General features: G+C 31.0%; 1 protein-coding gene across 2 annotated transcripts in view; it reads left to right on the forward strand.

Moving 5' to 3' along the window:
• Nucleotides 1-3,117: 3,117 nt before the first annotated feature.
• LOC129223804 (neurofilament heavy polypeptide-like) overlaps nt 3,118-15,341 on the forward strand; it is a 43,143-nt gene continuing 30,919 nt past the window's right edge. The window contains exon 1 of one of the 2 annotated variants that reach the window (XM_054858160.1): nt 3,118-3,172. The gene's annotated coding sequence lies outside the window, so the exon portion shown is untranslated. The other variant, XM_054858161.1, reaches the window with a different exon arrangement.

The following is a 15,341-nucleotide window of genomic DNA, read 5'->3' on the forward strand; positions in this document are numbered from 1 at the left end:
AAATCTCCTCTATTTTCAACTTGCTAGAACTAAACCATGACCCACTCCTGATCGTTGCTTCTTTTCCACAAACAACACCCCCAATAACCTTTCTACAAAAAAAAATTAACCCATCTGAACATTTTTTAGTTTTTTTAATTTTCATAACAGAATTACATCTAGAACATAACATTTCATTCTTAAGTAAACCAATTTCCCTTAAAAATTCTAAAAAAAACTCTTTATTTTCAATTAGTTTAAATATAAAAAATCTATTTAGGACTCCGGTACGTCCAAACGTTGGACGACCTGACGAAAAAGAAAAAGAAGATTCATTCAAAAATTTCAATTGATACATTTGGACAACATCACAAACCGAACTCATAATTAAAATAGAAAATTCAACTAAATTAACATTAAAAAACAACAAGAAAAAGAATACTCTAAAATAAAGTTTGAATTGAAACTTTATTTTAGAGTATTCAACTTAAAATCTCCCTAAGAGCGGAACATATGAGCACCTACCTCCTACCACACAGACACGTGCAAAAAGACAGACTTCGAGAAACTACTTTCCAGCGTTCAAGTTGCAAAACCAGGGTTGCCAAGTTATCGCCTTATTGGCGATTTTCGTATCGAGCAAAAAATTAAAATCTCGCCAAAAGGGGGGCATATCAGAGGAGAGCCTCCGAATCTTCTCTTCCTAATATGATCAGGGGTCGTTAGAATTGAGTTTTTAGAATTGAAATATCGAAAATAATCCCGGACCCCTCTTCTTTTATATCGTCCAAAAATTGCGTTTTTGGAATTAAAAGTTCAAAACAAATAGTAACGGGAAGACAAAGGGCATACAAGGGGATCAAAACCATCGTTAAGCTCTAAAACTATGTCCACATTTATGTATTCATGCATGTTAAAAGTACACCTCCTGTCTCCATGAAGAAGTGCTATATTGTTTACTATATCATTCGAAAACGAGGGCCCCTTGGAAACATTTGCTACGGGCCCCGCGCTGGTTTAATCCGGCCATGGAGCTGGCCAGAAATCGACTCTGAATTTATCAGGGCTTTTATAAATATACTACAAAAAAAAGAAAAAACTTTATTTATCGGAAATATCTGCTTCTCAAATGTAATTTTCATTTTGGCAAAACTTAAAAGAGTTTTCACTAAAACTGCTAAATACCTCGGATATCAGTGGCGTAGCTAGACCCGACTTTCGGGGGGGGGGGGGGGTTACTTCTTTTATATATATATATATATATATATATATATATATATATATATATATATATATATGTATATATATATATATATATATATATATATATATATAATCGCTTGGAATTTTTTCCTTTTCTTCTTTTTTTTCTTTCTTTTTCTTCTCTCTTCTTTTTCTCTTTTTTTTTTGAGACTAACTTTTCGGGGGGGGGGGGTTTGTCCCCAAAACCCCCCCCTTAGCTACGTCCCTGTCGGATATTAAAACAAATTTTCCAGACTTCAAGATATAAAGGTTTTGTTGCTTTTTACCAAACCGTGGAAATCTCATAACATCCAGAAACTTTTCTCTACTCATAGTGTCATGTAAAAGTTTTCAAGTCATGTCTTAGACCACAAACTGAGAATTAGTAAAATCTTAGCAGCCAATGCTCTCCTTGCTTTATGTCCCTAATGTACCTGCTACCCCCTCTCCTCTCCCACAGAAAAAATACTAAAAATCCCCAAGAGCAAAAATCAACTCAAAATTTAAAAACCTAGTAAAAACCCTAAAATTTACAGTCTGCGCTATGATCGTCCTCCCATGATTGGGACCCCTGCCTGACGTACAAAAACACAGCAAATCTGAAATTTTCAGCTGCGCTCAGATTGGAGTAAAATCTTCAAAAACAAAGTAAAAAATTAAATATAAGTTCAAACATAAATGAATATTTACATTTCCATGAAAAAAAATCATCAAAAATTCTTTGTGCTGACCAGCGACAACTTATGAAGAAAACGCTTGCTTTACGCCTTGATGTAGAAACAAACTATGAGAGCACGATTTTCGATCTCAAAAAAAAAGCTATTTGTTTTTCAATTCACTCTTCAAGACGTTTCTTGTTATGATTTGTAAAATAAAAACAGTTTACCACTGTTGACAGTACATAAATGTTCATTCTCCATTGAGCTGCTTGAGTGACTGTATAAAGAACTGGAGTGCTCTCCCTCTCTGACACTGAGCACTGCCTCCATGATACAAATCATAAACCAATATTTTAGATTAGTATCACAGAGTTAATAATATTAATCCAAATTTAAATAGTTAAATTTGGCAAAAAAAGCAAATTATGAGATTTGGAGTCTTTTAAGGACCCCAAAGAATTAATACTGCATTTGAGGACATAACTCTCCAACAACTACAAAATTGAGGGACTGTTCGCGAAATACGGGAAACTGATCAATCTAAGAAAAACTCCAGACAAGTTTTGTATAGCAAACAAATAGAGAGATCAAAAACAAGCATCCAGTCTTCTTTAATTTCACCAGTGACCTGCTGAAATTCTTGGAATTTTCACCTGCGACCAATCCAATCGTCAATCTCTACCCAAGTACTTGCCACTCTCTCTGGTTAGCTTTTGAAAGTCTTCAGCCACCTTATTATACCGTCCACACAGTTCTTTATTAGTCACGATCAATAATCACATGGATGCGCTGTTTTAACTATTATAATTCAGCTTTTAGTGTTTATCTTCCAAACTTTTCATTATAGTGCCTAGAAAGAGGCTCTTTCTAGGCACTATACTTTTCATATGACAATCCTGCCTGGAGGGTCTTAAACTATCCAACTCAAATGAAATTCTCCGTTGCAACAACAATTTAAAAAAAAAAAAAACTATTTTATGGATACATAGTAAATGGGATTAATTATTTTTATCTTCAAAAACTAAGCAATGAAAATTCCGGTCTCTTTAAAATTTTCCTACTTTTAATGAAATATTCTACTATAAACTCAACAGAAATACATTTATTGGTGAATTTTAAGCTTTAGCAATATGTTTTATTACATTTAAAACCAAGATTTAGCATCTATTTGGTTTTAATTTCATGTTGCATAAAATAAAATCAATAATACTGTTTTGCCATTTAATTTATCGAATAACGGCGCGGCGATCGCTGTGTGGCGTAAGTTCAAATCTAACGGAGAAGAAATATTTGTAAGTAAATATTTTGATTTTTTTTCAATTGTGGTTAGGCATGTTAAAAAATTGCAGCTTTTTCTGACACTTCTATCATTTTATAAAACTGTTGTATGATTTTGCCACAGTGTATGTATCTTTTTATAATTAATAAATTTTCCTTTTTAGATATAAGTTGCGGATATTGTATTTAAGCCTAAATTATGTATCGAAGATAAGGCTTAAAACAAAAGACTTACATTGATTATGAATAATTAATTTTTTCAATAATTGATGTAATTATTACTCTTTGAAGTTTTTTCAGTGTTGTTGTCAGTAGTTCACTAAAATTTTCACTGTGTACCTGAATTCTTAGTGAACTCTCGGTAACACGAATAAAGTTTGAAAATGGCTATATTGTTGACTGAATACAATTGCTATGTTATTTTCACTCATTTTCAAGATCGAACTCAAAAATTTTTTGTCTTTTGTACAACAAGCACAAGTTTCTGTCATGTACCCGTAGAAAATATCATAATTACTTCCAACTCTAGAAATTCCTTTTATTTCTTTGGACACTGCTTGGCGACTATTGGCGCGATTTGTTTATAAATTTTCAAGATCAGTTTTCTTTTCCGGTCTGTTCCTTTTATTGCAGATCTATTTTCTTTTTTCTTATGTACTTTCTCGTAAAGTACCTCAAATGTAGAGTTTTAGTTTGGAAGAAAATAAATCTGAAAGTCTTGTAACATGTTTTTCAATGGAGTTACAAAATAGTATTTGTAATAAGTCTTGGAATGAAATTTTGACAGTTGACAACAAATAGTTAATTTAAAAAAAATTACCGGTAAACTTTTGACATATTTTGAAGTCTTACATGGAGGGGGGGGGGGGGAGTTAAAATCAGTCTGCTGTGGTACTTAAAAGTGAATTAAATCTAGTTTAAGCAAGTTCTTAAGCTCTTAAAATATCCTGAATAATTAAATCTGGGCGAATTTTACTAGAATTAAAATGTTATTAAGTATTTTGATATTAATGATGTATACCTAAGACTACTTCAGGAAGCTATCTAGTTTTGTTCTTTTTTTTTTCAATTAAGGTAACCTAAAATTGAAATTTTTGAAGAACATTTAGAAGTTTGATTTGGTAAAAAAGTGTTAAATGAAAATTGATTAATAGATTATGTAGATTTTATAATAAGGAATGCATGGGACAATTCTGACTTACACCACTAGAGGTATCAGTAGTTTTCTGTTATTATGTCATTTAGCCAACAATTAATCTTGTCTAATGTAATGGATTTATTGCTGAAGGGGCATTCCAAGGTATTTTTGACATTTATGTAGAGTCCGTAACGTGACCTTTTTTGCCATAACTTTTTAATTTACTGTATGATTAGCATATTATTTTATTTTGATCTTTTCCTACCAACACACCAGCTAATATTAAAATAATTTGCAAATCAAACGGTAAATTAAAAAGTTATGGGGCATTTCCACGAAAAAGTGGACATGAGGGTAAAAATTTCGAAATTGTCCTTTTGCAATAAATAATATGTCAAATTAAAGGTAATAATATAAGGATTATGAAACTATAAAGAATATTTTCATTATAATTACTGTTTTTCATTTTTTGGGGCTAAAAGTTAGTGCAACATAAAAAACTTTCAGTTTGAAAAAATAGCGTATTTTCATTCTCTCTGAAACAATACTTCAAACAGTAGCATTTTTATTTTGTGTACATTTATTGTCATTTCTGACCTTTGACTATCTTTTAAAGTACTTAATATTTGCTAAAAATACATTAAAGAACATTTGTAATACAAATATACTTATAAGGTCTGTCTGTCACACCCGTCACAGAAAAGATGCTTAATATAGCATAGCAAATACAGTATTCCATGAAAAAGCATGAAATTTCATAAAAGTCTAATTATTGTGCATCTGATTAAGTTTGACACAAAAAAAATTGATTAAAAAAATTAATATGAAAATTTTGGCGTGACGGGTGTGACAAAATCATTGTGACGGGTGTGACAACACTTGAAACACTTTCTAAATTTCAAAATAATTCCTAAATTTAATAGAACAGTTTACATACTTCTGTTTCACAAAAAATTAAAAGATTAAAAAATAATAATAAATCCTTAAATTCAAAACATTTGAATTTGGCAAGAATTGTAATTATTTAGTATTTCATTTTTCTTTCATTCTTCATAAATTTTCTGATAAATACAAATTATAAGATTAATTTTATACAGACATAACTGTGCCATAGAATTAATTGGGGTTTACATTTTTAAACTGTAACTTTATCTCTTATAACTCTATCTCTTTGTGAGAGTTCTTTTGTGATTCTGATGGTGAAGAGATCAAAGTTTCTTTCCTACAACAGAAGCTATTTTTCTTCAATATTACATCTTTTTACGTCACAGCTCATCAAATACTACAGTCAAAGGCAATGTTGTCATCAAGATGGGACAAATCTATCGCAATAGAAGGCATAAAATCGTTTCACCACTTTCAGGTGTGCGATTCTACAAATCTTTTAATTGGAAAGACTGCTAAGTCTACATTGAAAAAAGTAGCTGTCACTTCAACTAAAACAGTAGATCTTCCTCCTAGCAGGATCCTACAACCACCTGAGCTTACAATTGGTGATTTTGTTTTGGATGTTTTCTTTAATTGAAAACTGATGAAAATAACAAAAAATGGTCTGCAAATTGTTTTTCTATTATTATTATTATTTAAAATTTTCTTGAGAAATGAAAAATTTTGTTCTTAAAACAGAAGTATAAGATTATATCCTCACTGCCTTGGACGCAAATGTGATAAAAACTTTTCAATGAATTATAGTTTCATGAAGATTTATTATTTTTTAATTGTCTTCATGCAACAAATTAAAAAAGTTATTTATTATTTTTGGGCAAAGCCGCCATATTTGGTCATTCCTAAGATGGAAGTTCACAAGACTTTTTAAGTGCCTAAGTTCCCGAAAACGGCACTGGATGTTAATTGCAGTGCAAACTATTGAAAACAACACAAATTGTGCCTTTTTTTCCAGATAATTTGTAATTATTTTCTGGATAAATGCAAAATTTAATCTTCATAACATTTTTTTGTTTTAATTGATTTCGACTCTTATGTGCTAAATACTGACTATTTTGCTTTTATTGTAGTTTTTTAAGGATTATTGATTATTTATTACTACTTTTATACTACAAATCCAAAAATCTACTTATTATTTTAAATTTTTCACTTTGTCGCCATATTTGATCGTTTGCACAATGGAAGTAGACTTAAAATTCCAGAAACAGAATTGGATGTTTATATCAATGTGAACTATTGAAAATAACATTAAATTATGCAATAAGTTATGAATTTTTGAAAATTAACTATTACTTTCTGGAAAAGAAAATTTGAAATTTTAATGTAAGCGTCCTTTAATATGTGAAAAAAAAAAAAAAAAAGATTATTTGCATTGGCCTATGATTGGCGGATGTTGATTTTTGTTACTATGCATTACATGGTATGCCGATCGATGCAACAAGTTAATCATATTTATACTGAAATTTAGCTTTGAACCTACTAATAAGAAAATAAAAAGAAGTATTGTAAACCAAAAGCGGATGCTAAAAGGTTGCTGCAGGACTACAACAAAACGCTATAATATTACGCGTGACATCAAAGAAACGCTAAAATAAGTTGAAAGTATTCTGTTTTCAACAAATAGTAAGCAAATTAAAACAATTTTGAACAAAATATTTTAAAAAAACTTAAAATTTTGACAGAGAAAACAAAGGGAAAAAAAAATTCCAAGTTTTTTTTTTTTTTAATCTAAGGGGAGAAGTTTCAGTTCTTCTGCATTGCTACTTTAAACAATTTTAATTATTTTGAAAATATTACTATTTAAACATAAATTTTGAATAAAGCGAGTAACCTGGAATTTTCTAAAAAACAACCTGGAAAACCTGGAAAAGTCAGGGAATTTTTTTTAACCAAAAGGGTATGAACCCTGGGGAGGCAGAAGTCCTGCCCCGGGAAATTTTTTGAAATTTTTAGTTTTAAAAACGGAATTTTAGATGGTACTTGGCCCCGCGGAAATTTGTAGAAATTTACGCCTTAAAACGCGATTATAGGCCATATTTATTGACGTAGGGATAAGCTAAGAAACTCCCCCAGATCGTTTTTTTCCCCTTGAAAAAAGATAGAAATCAATTTCTCCTCTCCCTTTCAAATTTTCCGAATTGAAATTCGAAAAACGCAATTGCAGACATACTTTGAAGATTTTTACGGGAAGGGGATTCTGGTGCTGTTCCCTGTGCTAAATTTAAGTGCTAAAAACTTAAGCAATGCTCTAAGATATTAGAAGGAAGGGTTCAGAGGCTATTCCACTTAAATTTTTCGGAAGTGTTTAAAAAACCTAATTTTTGATGATGCTAAAAGAAGACGGTTCGAGGGCCTTTGCCCGATTTTTTTCTGAAATTAGTCTTAAAGACGTGATTGTAAGATCATATTTGGTAACATTAGGGCCCTAACAAAACTGAACCAAATCCAACTTTACGCGATTTTCGAATGGAATTTTAAGCGATTTTGTTAGATATTCGGGGGCTTTTTCTGAAAATTTTGCGAAATTGAAGATCTGGAAACAAAATTGATGCTGAGTAATGCTTTTGGAGGGGGGGGGGGGGTAGGAGGAGTAGAATTTTGAAGACTTTCTTCTTTTCAGACGAGCTAGAAAAAGAAAAAATGTCGGTAAACTTCAAAGATAATTTTTTTTTAATGCTGTATACAAACTTCAACATTAAAGTTAGTTTTAAGTCAAATATGTACTTATATATGTGTATTTTCCCCAATGGGAAGGGTTTAACCCCTAAAACCCTCCCCTTGGACACGGCACTGCTCGTGACGTTTCAGAAGAGCGTACTTTTGCGCGTGGATTTAAAAAATTCATTAAAAATCAACCACGGTGTTTTAAAATTCGGCAATGGTGAATTTTTTAGTTTTGAGGGTCAATTAACAATATCCAATAGCCAAAATATGAACATTTAATAGGTTGCAACTTCCCTATTCCATTTTCTTTTATGAGTCAATAATTAAAATGCTGAATCGATCATTTATTTTTAATTTTATTTATTTATTATTATTTTTGCTTCAACTGTGTCCAGATATTAATGATATGTTTATCGTAGGGCTCTAAAATGCAATTCTAAAATAATTTTATCCAAAATATTTATTTTACAAGCCATTTTTACACTTTTGATGCCTTCACTTTGAAGATTGCAATCTCTTTGCATCCGCTATGGGAATCTGATTTTTCGCATTTTTGATGTTTAGTACGCTTAGTTAAGAAGTAAACAAATAAAATATTTTTTATTTCTGTAAAAATCACGGAATTTATAAGTTTTAAAAGCAACTCTGTGCTCTTAAACAGTGTCTTGGGTTAAAAATTTAAATGGTGAACCCCTGACTGAATTTTTTTTTTCTTACAGTTGTTTTAAATACTATACAAATAACATTTCTAGTATAATTTAACATGATGTAGAATGGTAGATAAGTATTGATACTTGAGGGGTGCCCATCTCCCAGTGAGCGATGCCTCCCCCCCCAAATACTAGAAAAGCACTAAAGAATGATATTCTCAACAGAAAAGAGGGAAAACACTCAACTTTAAGTGTCAATGATGCAGTTTCCACCATCTCAAGAGTCTAAACTTTCGTTTTTGCAAAAAAAAAATTTTTTTTTTCCAAATTTATTTAATTTTTACAAAAGTGTTTGATTTTTCACAAAATTATTTGATTTTTCACAAAAAACGGACCCTGTGAAAAATCCTGGACAGACCCCTGGTTTCATCATATTTTTATGACAAATGCGAGGCTGTGAAGGGGATTTCATTTTACAGCGGCGGAGAGCTATCGGTCTCAAAGTAATTAACAAATAATTCTGAATGATTAAAAAATTAGCAGGAAAACAAATAAAAAGTAATAATTAAAAGAAGAGAATATGCTCTGAAAGACGCACACTCTGTTTCTGATGATTTCTTCGTTCACTGATAAAAAGCATGTGCCCTCTCGTCAAAATACGGACCATCCAGTATCTATATATCATCTATCTCAAAAGAAAAGATAAGACAACCAAAGTTGATATATGTAAGGAGAACGTTAGCACACAGCTTTGAACATTTACCCATGGTAATAATGGGTACCAAAGGCATAGAAAAGAACCGCGTTCTTTTCAGATCTATAACAAATGAAAAACTATCAGACAATGTTCTCCAATGCGCATCTTCGTTTTCCTACTGCAGATTAAAGTTCATCAACAAGCCTTTAGCGAAAAAAGAAATGTAAATTTTCAGTCCTTGCCCTGCAATTTTATTAGTTTGTTAAGAAGTGGATCTTTTACCTTGCCTCTGACATTTAAATGGTATTCCATATGTGCCTCCTCTTATCCATATCTTATGTATATATAAATCTGTAGCTTCTTTACAACTTGTGCCTTCAGAAAAAATGACTAAATTAAACTGAAATTGCCTTAGCTTTCGGGACAAAATTGAGTGCATATTTGAAATAATCTGCAACATTTGTTACCCCCAACATTCTTTACCTCTGTTTTGAATAACTTCTCTTCAATTTTTCACATGCACTCGACTTGCTCTCTGGAGTTGAGAAATGCATCCTAAGTTCGTTTAAATCTTTGCAACAAAAAAGGAACTCTTAATGTTTATAAATTATTTTCCATAATACCTCTGATTTAAAATTCCAACTGTGCCAATTCCAACCATTTCTTCGGAATTTGGAAAAGGTGCCATTGTATCTTTTTATACATATGTATATATAAATCAAAGAAGTACCTTTGTGCAGAAAAGTAAAAGAAAATGTAACAATGATAAATCGTTACAGACACCTGTTTTGAGGTTTCAAGGAGCCCCTTTTTCATCGAAAAAAAAGATTGTGCTCACTTTTCTGCATTAAAACTGGGTGTTCCTTGAAACCCTGAAACACGTGTCTGCAATTCTCGGCAAATTTGTGTAACTCAACGTTGTTTTATTATCTAAAATAATATACTTCAACCCTGTACACGCGTTTTCCTTTTATACACTCTAGTAATAACGGCAAAGATCCAAGATTAAATAACCAGTTTTGGAAGAAAAAAAAAGATTGCCCTTTTAAAAAATTTTTATTCAAATTAAAAAACTTAGAAACTTTATGGGAACAATTAGCTATTACTATTTCGGAGCTTAGAGTTGACATTAATTTTGAATTTTTCAAAAAAGAAAGGTCGATTTCAAGCTTAACTTATTTATGAAAAAAGTTAAAAAAAATAAACGAAAATGCATCGAGGTTTGTGCAAATACTAGAAAAGTTATGGCTCTCAATTTTGTGTGACTGTGAAAGTATATGATTAACCCCGAAACTTAATTTATTAAAAATTATTTTACTTACCTTAGCGTAGTTAATGTAGCCTACTTTATAGGTATATTTTGGGAGTGAGTAAATTTACTTCCTATAAAATATTAATTTAAAGTAGGGGTTCTAAACCTGGAGAGTGTAGGGAGAATTAATTTCGGATTTCGAGGGAGATGTGTATGTTTCAAATTTAAAATGAAAAAGTAAAACTTCTTCATCCAGCAGTTCATCGGTGTAAATTTGTTATAGTGTATCTCTACATACGTGAGAGCATTTTTTTTCCCTCCATAAACTTTTCAAACGATCCAAAAGAAAAAAGAAAAAAAAAAACGACTCTTGCCGTAGCAATTATTTGTACACAACAAGTATTCGTTGCATTCAAACAAAATTCGAGTTTCTTTCATTTTTTCACAATAATTTTCTTGAAGTTTGGGCTTATTATGTAAGAAGCGAAAGCTTTTTGAAACTACCATGTAATAAATCTCAAATTCAAAGAAAAAAAATCCCGATGTTGTTTGTAATTGCAGCATGTAAATAATTGAAAACTAATATTTTCATTTCATTTTTTGTTTCTTAGGCTCACGAAAACTGTTTTTAAAAATGTATTCATTTGCTTGGAAATAACGATGGAAAGCATAAATGAGAAAAAAGACCAGGCGGAAATGCTTTGACCACAATGTGGAGAGTTCATTCAAGAGTCATAATGACAATCAGATGTTTTTCCTTGGGTGATGCGAAGTGGGGAGAAACGAGTTCTGGGGGGTTTGCCGATCCACAGGAAGCCCGCCAAGGTTAACCTTGAAAACTCAAGTCTTCGCCAAGACAGAAGTCGAGTTACGGCGCTTTGATTTTCCTTTTGTAATCAAATTCTTACAAATTAAGTATATTTAACACACAACAACTTCAACTATATATCTCAACCACGTACATTCTCTATTTTTTTCACCTCATTTATGAATTTACACCCGTTTAAACCTCCAAATTTACTGGAACTACTTCTCATCGTGGAATAGCACATCTCGTACTTTTCCCTTCAGTGCCAACTTAGATTGGAATATACTATAGTTCTAAATTCTCATTAACTGTTCGATCTGGTGATGGTGCTGCCATCTATCGGTATATAAAATAATGGAGGCAAGGCACTTAGTATGCAGTCCTCGACATAAGTACAGTTGTAGTCAGTTGTGACTCTGAATAGGAATAGGATGTTAAGTATTGTCCAGTTTAATAATTGTACTGATCACTGTTCTTCAAAAATTTGCTTCTCAAATTCACAACTTGACACACTGTCACACCCGTCACGCCAGAAAAAAAATTCCTACGAGGTAAAAAAATTTAATTGTGCTATAAATCTTGTGTTTTTTGTTTTAAGTTTCGTCTGAATCTCAATCAATAGAAAAAAAATGCTACAGAAATGAAACATTAAAAAATTCACAGGAAATTGTACAAATGCAAAGGTAAGTGAAAACTCATGTCCCGAATACGTCACACCCGTCACAAAATTTAAAATATTTTTTTAAAAAAATTTAAAACTTCCACAGTTTCATTTTAGCTTAATTATTTAAGCAAATGCATAGCAGGGGTCTGTCCAGGTTTTTTCACAGGGTCCGTTTTTTGTGAAAAATCAAATAATTTTGTGAAAAATGAATTAATTTTGTGAAAAATCAAATAATTTCGCAAAAAAAAAAAAAAAAAAAAAAAAAAATTTTTGTTGAAACGAAATTTTACAATTTAGAGATGACACAAACGGCATCAATTAAACTTAAAGCTGAGTCTTTTACTCTTCTATGTCGAAAAAATCATTCTGGAGTGTTTATCTGATATTTGGCCGGGGGGGGGGGGGGGCATCGCTCTCTCAAGTATCAATATTTATCTATTATTCTATATTATGTTAAATTATACTAGAAATATTTCTGTACAGTACTTAAAATAATTGTAACAAAAATATAAATAAATAAAATAAAATTCAGAATAGGGTTCAGCATTCAACTTTTTGACCCAAGACACTCTTGAAAAGCAGGGAATTTCGTTTAAAACTTATAAATTCCGTGATTTTAACAAAAATAAAAAGATATTTCAATTGTTTACCTCTTAACAAAGCGTAATAATCATTAAAAATTCGAAAAATCGGATTCCCATAGTGGATGCAAAGAGATCACAATTCTCAAAGTGAAGGCATCAAAAGTATAAAAACGGCTTGTAAAAGAAATATTTTTGATAAAATTATTTTAAAATTGCATTTTAGAGTCCTATGATAAACATTTCATTAATATCTGTGGACACAGTTGACGCAAAAAAAAAAAAAAAAAAAAAAAAAATAATAATAATAATAATAAATAAAATAAAATAAACCATCTATTCAGCATTTTAATTTTTGACTCATAACAGAAAATTGAATTTTGCTTTAAAAACTTGAAATGAGAGTTCCAACAGAAATAAAGAGACTTTTCATTTATTTGCATCCTAATAAAGCGAAGTTAGCTTGGAAAAAGAACAAAATATGATTCTCATATCGGATGTTAAAAGATTGCATTTTTCAAAATGTAGGCATCTAAAGAAAAAAAAACGGTAATTAAAAGAGTTTATTTAAAGTTAATCATCCTTGTTAGCATCGAAAAATCAAAACTCATATAATTTTCTCCCAAAATAACAATTAAACATCGCACCGCACCGCAAAAAAACACAAATATTGACAAGCTGGTAAAATAAGAATATTTTCTAATCAAGTCATTATAAAGGTTCAACGCCAGACGCTAAGTGGTGATAATTTTGAAGTTGGTAACCCTATCTGAAGAGATCATATTTTCCCCCCACCCTTTCTATCTATCCCTTTGCAGTTCTAAGCTCATTTCGCAGATATATATTACTATTGTTTATTAAATCATGAGCGGGGGGGGGGGGAGAAAAGTGCTTACCAATGCCTTTTCTGAAAAGTTTATTACAACATGCTGCTAATTAGCGGTGATAAAACAAACAACCATTATATTTATTTGGCAGTAGCAATTACTTATCACTTGCAGGAGCATCGCAAAATTAGGTGGTTTAGTATAAGCTGATCCCTCTAATTTGACTTCAAAAAAGGCTCCAAAAATAATTGGTTTATACACAGAACTATGGTTTATACACTGAAATATGCGTTATTTTGCTTTTGCTCTTTCAATAAACAATTTGTGAAAGATCCGATCTTGTTTATTATAATTTTGTGAAGGGTCCGTTTGTTTGATCGGGATTTTGTGAAAGGTCCGGGATTTTGTGAAAGGTCCGTTTTGGTTGATCGGATTTTTGTGAAGGGTCCGTTAACGGACCCAAATATCCTCTGGCCAGACCCCTGCATAGGTTAACATCATTTAAAACTTTGTTGGTGTTTACTAAGTTATTAACTGGGTAAAACTCAGATACAACTCTCAAAAATAGCGTCTCAATGTCACACCCGTCACAATGGAATTGCCCTATGGCAAAAAAAGGTCACGTTACGGACTGTACATAATGTCAAAAATATTGTGAAATGCCCCTGAAGCAAGGGTCGGTGAAGTTGCAATGATGCCCCCCCCCCCCCCCCCCCCCCAAATTATATATCGTAAAGGCTGCCACTTCACAAATTTCATCTTAAATTTAGACCTTTCACAATGGTGTTTCTCCCAAACCAGAAAAGGGCAAGGCCTTTCCATCCGTCATTTTTATGGGGGATATTTTAATAATTGGAAATCTGGCACAGTTGTCTCATTTTTGGCGTAAATAATTTTATTTTGGTAACCTTGCTGATTTATAGTAACCCTATACTAATAAGAATAAATGTTTATATTTCCAATCTTTTTGTTTTGATTTGCAAAGAAAAATTATGTTGATAATTATTATTAATATACATCTTGTAGACTTGTTGAAGAACCATTCTAAAATTTTTTTGCTTTAATAAATTCTTTTATTGTTTTTAGACTTTTGATGCTTTTATTTTGATTAAAGCTGTCTCTTTGCATCCAATATGAGAATATAATTTTTTTAATGCTTATTATGCTTTTTTAAAGGGAAAATAAATGAAATTTCTTTTTTTCCTATGAAAATCATAAAGTTAAAGTTTTCAAATGAAATTCTGTGTCCTTTATGAGGGTCAAAAAGTTGAAATCTAAATCACTGGTTTAATTTGATTTTTGTTTCAGTTACGTCGATTGATATTAATAATGCATTTTTTTGTAGAGCTCTAAAATAGTTTTATAATAATTCAATTTACTTAAATAAATTCTTTTATGTGTATGGTTATTTTTACTTTTAATGCATTCACTTACAAAATCACGATCTCTTTGCATCAGGGTTGGCAAGGTTTTGGACACTATGTCCAAAACCCTTGTGTCAAACTGTCCAAAAGTGTCCAAAACTATATTTTTAGAAAAATTGTATTCTTTGAGAAAACATCAAAAACAGAATTAAATGTATCAAAGTAATGTTGCATATTGAACATTTATCCAATGAGAACATTCAACTTATTTATGCAGCTGATTTTAATCTAGTAGCATAAAAGTTGAGTTATTGATTAAAAGTTAAATTTGTATGCATGAGTTTACTTATTTCTTTTTGATAATAGTAACCAAATTTCCATATGTTTATGCATGTATGTGAATGAAAGCAGAGTTGGCAAGGTTTTAATTATCCTGTTCAAAACCCTTGTGTCCTAAAGTATCCAAAACTATTTTTTAACAAACTATATTTTGCAAGAAAATAAAAAATAAAAAAAAGTGTCAAAAAAAATTTTTTTTTTTTTTTTGACTATTTATTTTTTCAACTTCAACACTCAAGTATGAACATATATGT

Source organism: Uloborus diversus, chromosome 6, assembly GCF_026930045.1.
Source record: "Uloborus diversus isolate 005 chromosome 6, Udiv.v.3.1, whole genome shotgun sequence".
Lineage (NCBI taxonomy): Eukaryota > Metazoa > Arthropoda > Arachnida > Araneae > Uloboridae > Uloborus > Uloborus diversus.